At 43.3% G+C, this 12,052-nt stretch overlaps 1 protein-coding gene across 14 annotated transcripts in view; it reads right to left on the reverse strand.

Annotated features, from left to right (window-relative positions):
• Positions 1-12,052, reverse strand: part of PTPRK (protein tyrosine phosphatase receptor type K) — a 400,600-nt gene that overhangs the window by 233,272 nt on the left and 155,276 nt on the right. The window lies entirely within an intron of this gene.

Raw genomic sequence — 12,052 nt, forward strand, 5'->3', positions numbered from 1 at the left:
GGGGCAATGGGAGCAATTAGAGGCAGAGATTAAGATGAATGTCGGGGGGGGGCACAGAGCAGGGAGTGCAGTGAGATAATACAATGTATAAGATAACGTGTGGTGAGGGGCAGGGAGAACACAGAGCAGGGGAGGTGACTGGCCTCTGTTATATGAGAGGCATGTGCAGGCTTGTAGCTCACAGTACTGAACTTCCTGTGGAAGGACCAGAGCCCTTTCAGCATTAGTCCTAAAAGCTGTACACTTACTATGAAAAGCAGAAGCTGCCTGCAGACCAGGCATAAAAGAGAGACCCCTAGTGGCCAAAAGTATAAAATGAAAAAACTGTTATAAATATTAATATTTTTAATGAAGATATATTACAATATCTCTTCATTAATGATTATGAACAACATATTAAAAGTTTTTGTTGGTGACAGGTACTCTTTAAGCTTCTATTACCTCCCTGCACCGCTATGTCTCATCTACATGCACCGGTTCCACACCTAGAAGTGTTTTAGTGCTTTGTAGTTTTTGTATTTTACTATGGTCTTTGACCTTTCCCAGCTTTACATACGGCGAGAAACAAAACTGCATCATTCACATGGTCTCCGGGGAGCGTGGCTAGGCTGCAGGGACTGGATGCGTGGATAGCAAGGTGAAAGGGATTTACAGAAGAACTGCTGTTCACCCAGCCACTGCATGTGACTTATGGTCTCTGGCCCTGTGGAATGCTTAGAAAAGTCTGATACTACAGTAAAATAAACAGACTTGCACTACAGCACTTCAGTGAGTAGGTCATGTGCATAAAAGCAGCACAAAGCAGCGTACAGAGGTAATAGAAGCAGATTACACAATATCATAACTTACCATCATGTAGGCATGCATTCTATATGCACCAGCTATACAAATATAAGATCTGTATATAAACATATGACAAATATACAAATCAGGTTCAAGGCCATTCTCTACAGCTAAAAAGAATGTGTGTAGAAATGACTACACGTGTGAATAATGTCACTATAAAGCTACAAGTGCAGTCAACTCTGGACACTGAATGAGACTTTTGTTCTTTTGTCCGTCCCTTTTTCCTCACTATATTAAGGCCCTGAAGGAAGCTATTTTCACACATACATGCCATCAAAAGAATTCTGGAGATGCCTTTTACATATGCAGAGCATAGTATACATAACTTAGCAGAGATGTAAAGAAAAAAAACAGCTTGCTTCACAATACCAAAGTATTCAAATACATGCTGACACTATCGCATTCATTTAGGAAACAGACCATCTATGTCTAAACCTAAGGCTATTCAAAAACGGTATATTGTATTATCTCTCACAGGGTTATATACATGGAGGCATTATGTCCCTGTATAAATAGATAAAATGTTTATTAATAGACGCAGGACCAAGTTTATACAGTGATCCCTCAACTTACAATGGCCTCAACAAACAATAGTTTCAACATACAATGGTCTTTTCTGGACCATTGTAAGTTGAAACCAGACTCAACATACAATGTACGACAGTCCAGATCTGTGAAACATGTCAATACCCCGAAGAACTGACCAATCAGAATGGGCAATTTACCGGTAAAACACCTGTATTACTGAAGTGCATGCACTGACTGATGTCTGGTTGTGCCCCCTAAAGTAAAGAGGTATTACAGGGTTACCTGCTCCTTTGGACATCAGCTAAGGGCGACTCAATGTAATTTTTTTAGGACATTGCATGTATTGTACAGGACCCTGAAGAAGCTCCTGTCCTCTACATAGACCAGTGTTTCCCAAGCAGAGTGCCCCCAGCTGTTGCAAAACTACAACTCCCAGCATGCCCCAGGGCATGCTGGGAGTTGTAGTTTTGTAACAGCTGGAGGCTCCCTGCTTGGAAAACACTGACCTAGACAGTGATTTACAGCTCCCAGCAGATCTTTCTTACTTTTATATGGAAGGATTTGCTTTATCTGTATTAGTTATCTACTTATTTTTCTTTACTTCTCACTTTTTCCTATTTTTGGATGACATTTTGGGGGCTTCAGAACCAATTACCAGGTTTCCATAGAGTTATGGTCTCAACATACAAATGGTCGTCCTGGAACCAATATTGTAACTTGAGGGACCACTGTATGTTTATTTTGTAGAGCTGACCCTTAAAGGGGTATTCCAGGAAAACATTTTTTTTTATATATCAACTGGCTCCAGAAAGTTAAACAGATTTGTAAGTTACTTCTATTAAAGAATCTTAATCCTTTCAGTACTTATGAGCTTCTGAAGATAAGGTTGTTCTTTTCTGTCTAAGTGCTCTCTGATGACACCTGTCTCGGGAACCGCCCAGTTTAGAAGAGATTTGCTATGGGGACTTGCTTCTAAACTGGGCGGTTCCCAAGACACATGTCATCAGAGAGCACTTAGACAGAAAAGAACAACCTTATCTTCAGAAGCTCATAAGTACTGAAAAGATTAAGATTCTTTAATAGAAGTAATTTACAAATCTGTAAAACTTTCTGGAGCCAGTTGATATATAAAAACAAAGTTTTTTTCCTGGAATACCCCTTTAAGTGTCATTTTAGGCTACCAGGAAGTGTGCATTAGAGAGAGAGAGATTTTTCTTAGTGTATATTCACACTATGGCATGTGCACCCAGAACCGATAGCATGCTTTGTTTTGCAGAAATGAATGGATACTTGGCTTCAAGAGAACCCGGCTCACGGCGCTGCGGATTTATTGACCAGAATGCAATGCGTTTTGCTGCGCATGCGCAGCGAAACGCGTTGCGTACTGGTCAATAAATCCTCTTTTAGCCAATTTACCTGTCTGGCCAATCAGCACAGTTAGCCGGGTTCTCTTGAAGCCAAGTATCCATTCATTGCCGCATATGTTCCGGAGGGCAGCAGACTACCTACTCTATATACCTTTTCCATTGTTGTGTATGTGACTACACAACCACCCAGGGTGAGAAGTTCATTTATATACCAATCTCACACCTTGGGTGCAAACAATATTATTCTACGGAGCGCTTACTTCCTTATCTCTATTGTTTGGCAGAAGGTTGATTGAGTAAGCGGCCGGTGTGTGTGGGACATTGTGCTGTTTTTATATTGGACTTTACAGAGTGGTTTCGCTTGTAATATTACATTAAAGTGTCTGAAATAAAATACCTGAAAAGCCACATCAAAATTAGCACCAAAATACTGCAAATTTCACACAGATTCTGTAGTGTTTTTGCCCATGTGAACACACCCTAAAGGGTGAGAGCACACGTTGCAGGTACACTGCAGATTTTCTGCAGCAGAAAGCGTGCCAAAGGTAGAAGTAGATCCAGCTAGGAATAGGAAGTCAATTTCTGGGCTTTGCAGAAAGAATTAACATGTTTTTTCTCTCAGTAGAATCCTGTCCAAATTGCATTGCCATCAATGGAGCCAGCGCATAGCACATTTCCTGCAGATTGATTCAGTCAGCGCCTGCCGCTCGCTCACAGAATGTCTGTGCAGAATGTTTCCAGGCAGATCATCTGTTGTGTGAATGAGCCCTTACTATGTTGGTCATAGACAGCTTAGAGCAGATTCTACTCAACCTCTTAACCTGACCATAGACAAAATTATTACACCAGCTTCAGTGATAAAGCTAAAGCTAAAATCACACCAGAGAAAAAAGGGTGTACTACTATGGTTCAGGGAATCGAGACCCCAAAGTCTGTGTCTGTATAATGGGCAAGCCTTACAGAAAGTTGAAAGAAAAAAAAAAAAAACTAAATGAGACCAAACTTTCATAAGCAGAACTTCCCAACCTTGCCCTGCATTTCTCATACCAAATAAAGCTAAAAGCACATTTAAACGGATGGTGGAACCTGCAGGCTTGTCTAGGAACAGCCCGGACTTGCTCCATGTAATTCCTGTAACCTATGGGCAATTATTCTCCAACAACAATAAACCTATTTTACATGTTAATCGCGCCTTCCAGCAACATCACTGAAGCACCAGCCCTCAATTTACACATCAGAAAAGGAAAGCAAAGTACATTAACAGCTCTAAACATAATTCAACAGGTACAAATCCCCATAAGCCTGTGACTATATCAGTTATCATATGTGATATTATATAATAATATATATATATATATACACGCTTAATATAGGAGGAGATTTATTAAAGGGGGTACTCCGGTGGAAATAAATAAAAAAAAAAAAAATAATATATATATATATATATATATATATATATATATATATATACACAAACACACATTTTTTTTTTTTTTTTTTTATAACTGGTGCCAGAAAATTAAACATATTTGTAAATTGCTTCTATTAGAAAAGCTTAATCCTTCCAGTACTTTTGAGCTGCTGAATACTACAGAGGATTTTTTCTTCTTTTTGGAACACAGAGCTCTCTGCTGACATCATGATCACAGTGCTCTCTGCTGACATCTCTGTCCATTTTAAAGAACTGTCCAGAGTAGTAATTTACACATCTCTAACTTTCTGGCACCAGTTGATTTAAAAATAAATAAATAAAAGAAACCCTTTTCCACCGGAGTACCCCTTTAACCCTTGTGTAGAGGAACCGTGGATCGATTGCCCATAGCAGCCAATCAGATTGTTTCTTTCATATTTTCAGATTCCTTTTTGAAAAAAATGAAAGCTGTTTGCTATGGGCAATTGCTAAACTATTCCTGTTTGATAAATATTTGTGAATCTCCTCTGCGTAGATATCGCAGTTACGTGCTATAGTTTTTCCCTTTAAGTGTATTTTTTCTTTTTTTTTTTTTGTTATGGTGAACCTGGTGTTCTTTTAATTCCCTTTCAAAATGGCTCAAATCTAACGCAGCATTTCCCAACCAGGGTGCCTCCAGCTGTTGCAAAATTACAACAATGCTTGGAGTTGGAGTTTTACAAAAGCTGAAGGCACCCTGGTTGGGAAACCAAAATAAGGCTACTTTCCCACTATAGATAAAGATGTGTTACAAACTGACATTAAGGCTTTTTTTTTTTCCCCAACAGCCATTAACGTCCATTATTGTAACGGAGCCTAACGGGAGGTATAACTGGCACAGAGGATCACCTTCTCTCGAATGGAATTCTATAACATCCGTTATTTGCACCCATTATTCCGCCGGAGATAGCAGGAGAAAAAGCTGTTCAGAGCACAATTTTTTCTCCCGCTTTCTTCCAACATACTGACGGGCAGTAGCGGGAACTTTCTGTAGTGTGAAAGTAGCCCAATATGTCTAGTGTCAATTATCCAACTAGACCAGTAGCTCAATCCCACTCTCCAATCCTCCTGTACATAAGAGGTGGAAAGTGGTGGAGTGAATTCTATTGTTAAGGCCAGATAGTAAAGGCTATGATCACACGACAGAATTTCCCAGCGAAGTTCCACTGTAATATTCCCATTTCAATGGGATTCTGCTGCACTGTGCACATAGTGGAATTTCCGTGGCAGATGCCTCTGCTGCGAAAATCCTGATTGCAGCATCTGCAGAAAGACAAGACATCTATTCATTACGTGGATTCCACTCGGAAATGCACTGCCGTCTATGAGACGGCGCATTTTCTTGCGGTTCTAGTGCCCGTTCTAGCTGTATTTTACATGCAATCATTAGAATGCATTTACTGTATAATGTTATGCCTATGGCATAGCACTATACAGTGGGATCTGCTATCCACTGATCTAGCCTGGCTAAGCCAGGCTACATCAGTTAAATCGGTGATCGCTGGCAGGAGGCAGGTAAGTGGATGACATGATTGCTGGGGTTCCGTGAGCTAAAATGGTGTAAGAGGGTCCTCTTGCCTGCCTCCTGTGAGCCCCTGAGTTACCGGAGATCTTTAAATTTTGACGCCTTGATCGGCATTGATCACAGCATTTAAAGTGTTAATGACCGGCAACGGCTGGCTACTTATAGGGGTCTTTGATATGCAATCATTAGATTGCATGTACTGTATAATGCTATGCCTATGGCATAGCATTATACAATGTGAATCCAATGCGTAGATAAAGAAATGAAAACCGCACTCACTCACTGTCAATGCCGGGAACAAAGGAGGTTTATTTCAGATCATAAGATCGGTGTACAGGTGCAGGATGTGGAGGAGAAAAGAAGCCGTACAATACTAGTTTCGCGCCAGGTGGTGCTTTCTCTGGCTGACTTTGTTCTCGGCATTGACAGTGGGCGAGTGCGATTTTTATTTCTTTATCTACGCATTGGATTCATATGAACACTATATACATACCTGCACCTCCAGGTCTAGCCCATGCTACAAGTTACTCTGCGCAGCCTTGTATTGTATGCTAAGAACTTTTCCTGTAACTAAGGGAGACAACACAATAGTGCCACTCTTCTTGTTGGAGCATTATACAACGTGATTGGCCATCTACTGATCTAGCCTGGCTAAGCCATGCTACATAAATTAGATCGGCGGCAGGTAAGGGGACCATCCTCCCCCATTTTAGCTCATGGATACCCCGCAATCACGTTGAGGGGGTTCCGTGAGCCCCTCTGAGTTACTGGAAATCTATCACTTTAGACTAATGGGTTAATGACCGGCAGCGGTGGGATTAGCGGAGTGTGTCTGGCTACTGTTCTGAAGCAAGCACAGCTCCTGCACTCGCTTCAAAGCTACTTAAAGAGTACCTGTCATGAAATAAAGTTTTAATAAGTTGCACATAAAGCCTTTCCTAACAAGGTCCTAAATATATTTTATTTAAAAAAAATTTAGATTTATATGTATCATTTTTTTTTGTAAAACCCACCACTAGGGGTCTCTCTACAAAAACAGTCTGCTGCTACTCTCACCCAGTCACTCCCGCTCTCCACAATCACTCACTTCAGCTACTTACTGCACTGTGAGTGGGGAGCATGGGTCACAGCCGCAATGACTGAGTGGATAGCTGAGTTGACAGCCGCAGTGCGGATGGAGACAGGTCAGAGAGCTTACCTTCTCCCGGCCACTGCTCCTCCTCATTGAAGCCTGAAGTGAGGGTGGAAGCGTTCCCCCCCCAAGCAGGCTTCAGTGACGTAGCGCCTGCTAAGGCACGTACACATCCTCCAGCCGGCAGCTCATTGTATGTGAGCTAGAGGGAAGGCAAGATACAGAGCTTTTTTAAAAAATGTTAGGGGCCGGGGGGGGGGGGGGGGTGTTAGGGAAGATATCCTTAGTTTAGAAAAGCTTATTAAGTGACAGGTACTTTTTAAAGATTCGTAGGGCGTACAGGTAAGCTCAGGTTCTTAAGTGCCAGGTCGCGAGGGTGTACCTGTACGCCATTCATCCTTAACAGGTTAAAAACTAAGAAACACTCCAGAAAATACTGTACTCCTCGCATGGCTTTCTTGGTCCACAAATTATGTAGCCACATTAGCCGGGGGGGGGGGGGGGGGGGGTCAATAGGTCCCCCTTTGGTGCCACTTATAGGCTCAGTGGAAGTTTTTTTTAGAAATAGCAGCATGCTCTTGGTATGGCATGGTTTTTAAAAAAAAAAAAATTGTACATTTTTGAGGGGGTTTTTTCTGGGTTTTTTTTCCACCACAAACCATAAGAAAATTGAGTCACATGATGTAAGAATCACATGACTTGTAATGAGGAAAATGTCAAATAAAACATGCCTACAAACTGAAAAAACAACAAACTGCATCATGTAGAAGAAAAATGAAACGGCAGTCTTTTGTAGTGTTTTCAATTAGGCTTTAAAAGAAAAAAAAAAGTTGTGTCTGTTTGTAGTCTTAAAGGGGTACTCCGCTCTAAACATCTAATCCCCTATCCAAGCGTGGGGCCCAGTATCGTCACTCATCGAGCGGAGTTCGCTCCGTGCACCGATTGACTGGGGTGCCACAGTGGAGATCATGGGGGTCCCCAGCGGCGGGACCCCCGTGATCTAACATCTTATACACTATCCTTTGGATAGGTGATAAGAGGTTTACAGTGGAGTTCCCCTTTAACCCCATAACGACGCAGGACGTATATTTACGTCCTGCGCCCGCTCCCGCGATATGAAGTGGGATCGCGCCGCGATCCTGCATCATATCGCTCCGGTCCCGGCGCTCATCAACGGCCGGGACCCGCGGCTAATACCACACATCGCCGATCGCGGCGATGTGCGGTATTAACCCTTTAGAAGCGGCGGTCAAAGCTGACCGCAGCTTCTAAAGTGAAACTGAAAGTATCCCGGCTGCTCAGTCGGGCTGTTCGGGACCGCCGCGGTGAAATCGCGGCGTCCCGAACAGCTGATCGGACACCGGGAGGGCCCTTACCTGCCTCCTCGGTGTCCGATCGACGAATGACTGCTCCGTGCCTGAGATCCAGGCAGGAGCAGTCAAGCACCGATAATGCTGATCACAGGCGTGTTAATACACGCCAGTGATCAGCATAGGAGATCAGTGTGTGCAGTGTTATAGGTCCCTATGGGACCTATAACACTGCAAAAAAAATGTCAAAAAAAAAGTGTTAATAAAGGTCATTTAACCCCTTCCCTAATAAAAGTTTGAATCACCCCCCCTTTCCCATAAAAAAATAACACATTGTAAAAAATAAAAATAAAATAAACATGTGGTATCGCCGCGTGCGTAAATGTCCGAACTATAAAAATATATCATTAATTAAACCGCATGGTCAATGGCGTACGCGCAAAAAAATTCCAAAGTCTAAAAAAGCGTATTTTGGTCACTTTTTATACCATTAAAAAAATGAATAAAAAGTGATCAAAAAGTCCGATCAAAACAAAAATCATACCGATAAAAACTTCAGATCACGGCGCAAAAAAAAGAGTCCTCATACCGCCCCGTACGTGGAAAAATAAAAAAGTTATAGGGGTCAAAATATGACATTTTTAAACGTATACATTTTCCTGCATGTAGTTATGATTTTTTCCAGAAGTGCGACAAAATCAAACCTATATAAGTAGGGTATCATTTAACCGTATGGACCTACAGAATAATGATAAGGTGTCATTTTTACCGAAATATGCACTGCGTAGAAACGGAAGCCCCCAAAATTTACAAAATGGCGTTTTTTGGGGATTTTGTCGCACAATGATTTTTTTTTCCGTTTCGCCGTGCATTTTTGGGTAAAATGACTAATGTCACTGCAAAGTAGAATTGGCGACGCAAAAAATAAGCCATAATATGGATTTTTAGGTGGAAAAATGAAAGGGTTATGATTTTTAAAAGGTAAGGAGGAAAAAACGAAAGTGCAAAAACTGAAAAACCCTGAGTCCTTAAGGGGTTAAACCATCTTTTATGCCCCACATAACAATAAAACAAGCTACATACACATTAAATTCCCAGAAAGAATAGACCTAGATTGTTCCCTGCCCCCTCCATCAGTCCTTCGTGTAATAACATGACACATTTTTGGACTCTTAATAACTATACCCAAAATTCAAGGCACTTCTAAGATAAGACCCAAGTACAGATAACATGTAATAACATGACAATGTAAAAGACATTTTTCTCATTGACAGTAAAAATGGCACCACTCTCTGCAGAATCTTTTGTCCCCAACAGGCATAACATCTCGCTTTTTTACACAGACCATTTCCATTTCTACTTGTAGCCCCGCAAAGTTTGTACAGCTTTATAGCATTTCTTGGATTTAAGAACCCCTCTGACTCAGCAGAAACACCAAGTTTCCAACACATACCGTATATACTCGAGTATAGGCCGAGTTTTTCAGCACGATTTTTCGTGCTGAAAACACCCCCCTCGGCTTATACTCGAGTGAACTCCCCCACCCGCAGTGGTCTTCAACCTGCGGACCTCCAGAGGTTTCAAAACTACAACTCCCAGCAAGCCCGGGCAGCCATCGGCTGTCCGGGCTTGCTGGGAGTTGTAGTTTTGAAACCTCCGGAGGTCCGCAGGTTGAAGACCACTGCGGCCTTCAACATCATCCAGCCCCCTCTCACCCCCTTTAGTTCTGAATACTCACCTCCGCTCGGCGCTGGTCCGGTCCTGCAGGACTGTCCGGAGAGGATGTGGTCCGGTGGGATAGTGTTCCGGGCTGCTATCTTCACCGGGGAGGCCTCTTCTAAGCGCTTCGGGCCCGGCCTCAGAATAGTCACGTTGCCGTGACAACGACGCAGAGGTGCGTTCATTGCCAACGTAATTCTGCGTCATTGTCAAGGCAACGCCTCTATTCCGGGCCGGAAGCGCGGAGAAGAGGCGCCCCCGGTGAAGATAGCAGCCCGGACCACCTCCTCACCGGACCACCTCCTCACCGGACAGCCCTGCAGGACCGGACCAGCGCCGAGCGGAGGTGAGTACTCAGAACTAAAGGGGGTGAGAGGGGGCTGGATGATGTTGAAGGCCGCAGTGGTCTTCAACCTGCGGACCTCCGGAGGTTTCAAAACTACAACTCCCAGCAAGCCCGGACAGCCGATGGCTGCCCGGGCTTGCTGGGAGTTGTAGTTTTGAAACCTCTGGAGGTCCGCAGGTTGAAGACCACTGAGGGCGAATGATGAGAAGAGGATGATGAAGGGGGGGTGTGGGGATGATGAAGGGGGGTGGGGATGATGAAGGGGGGGGGTGTGGGATGATAAGGGGATGATGAAGGGGGGATGTGTGGGATGATGACAAGGGGATGATGAAGGGGGGATGTGTGGGATGATAAGGGGATGATGAAGGGGGGATGTGCGGGATGATAAGGGGATGATGAAGGGGGGATGTGTGGGATGATGACAAGGGGATGATGAAGGGGGGATGTGTGGGATGATAAGGGGATGATGAAGGGGGGATGTGTGGGATGATAGGAGGATGATGAAGGGGGGATGTGTGGGATGATGACAAGGGGATGATGATGAGGATGTTAATGACGGGTCTGGATGATGACAGGGGGGGGATGAGGTATTTCCCACCCTAGGCTTATACTCGAGTCAATAACTTTTCCTGGGATTTTGGGTTGAAATTAGGGGTCTCAGCTTATACTCGGGTCGGCTTATACTCGAGTATATACGGTAAATTATATAAATAAGATTTATAAGAAAAAAACACGCTATTAATAGATTATGTTGATAATACTCGGCCAATTTCACAGCAAACCAGTTAACATTCCTGAGACTTTTTGTGCTCACTCAGAAAAAGCAAATGAGACAAAGGAAGAACATGTGCTGGTCACAGCCCATCAGGCCTTTTCACTGCCCTGTTTCTGACTTTATCTCCATTAGGAAGCATAAAACATAACGGTTTTCTTTTATAAAATAAAAAATAAAAAAACAGTACCACCCTTGTCTTCAGGTTGTGTGTGGTATTGCAGCTCAGTTTCATTGACGTAAATGCAGGCAAGTTGTAATGCCTCACACAAACTCATGGTTATCAGTTGACGAATAGGCTTATCAGGTCTGAAAAAGCATTGCGTGTTTAAAGCGGTACTCCAAAAGGAAAACTTTTTTTTCAATTAGCTGGTGCCAGAAAGTTAAACAGATTTGTAAATTCACAATCCAAAGAAAGAGAAAGGAGCGGTCACTCACCAAGACTTCAGGCTTTATTCACACATGTAGGGTACAAGCAGGTGCGCATAACAAACGACGACCGTTTCAAACATGCATGCTTCTTCTGGTTGACACACTGCTCACTCAAAAGGCTCATCTTTTTATACATATACAACTGATTACGTCATCTGATTAGTGGGACGGAGTGATGACATATCCCTCTACTGCGCCTGCTCTGACTTACCTGTTCACAGATGCGGCCCTGATTCCCCCCGAAGCGAGGCAGAGCGGAGGAGTGCGCCGGCGCACAGCAGCAAGCTGAATCGCACCGGAACTCCTCACGCCCGCTCACGTGAGCATGGTTCTCCGGCGCCTGCGCAGATCGCCGAGGACGGCGGAATCGTTTGTCCCCGGCAATCTGCCCATACACCAGTGACACAGATCCCATACTACTGCAAAACAAGGGCAAGAAAAAATTCTACATCTCCTTCTATCAGGTGCCAATGGCGCCTGATAGCAGATTGTATTGTCTGATCCATAGGAGAGTGTTTAAAAAAAACAAAACAAATTTTTCCTGCTGATTCTTATCCTTTTTATTTCTGGTGCTGTCAGGATTCCATTTTTCTGCCCTATTGAAAGCATCCTCAACTAATTTTTT

This window comes from Hyla sarda, chromosome 3, assembly GCF_029499605.1.
Source record: "Hyla sarda isolate aHylSar1 chromosome 3, aHylSar1.hap1, whole genome shotgun sequence".
NCBI classification, from domain to species: Eukaryota; Metazoa; Chordata; class Amphibia; order Anura; family Hylidae; genus Hyla; species Hyla sarda.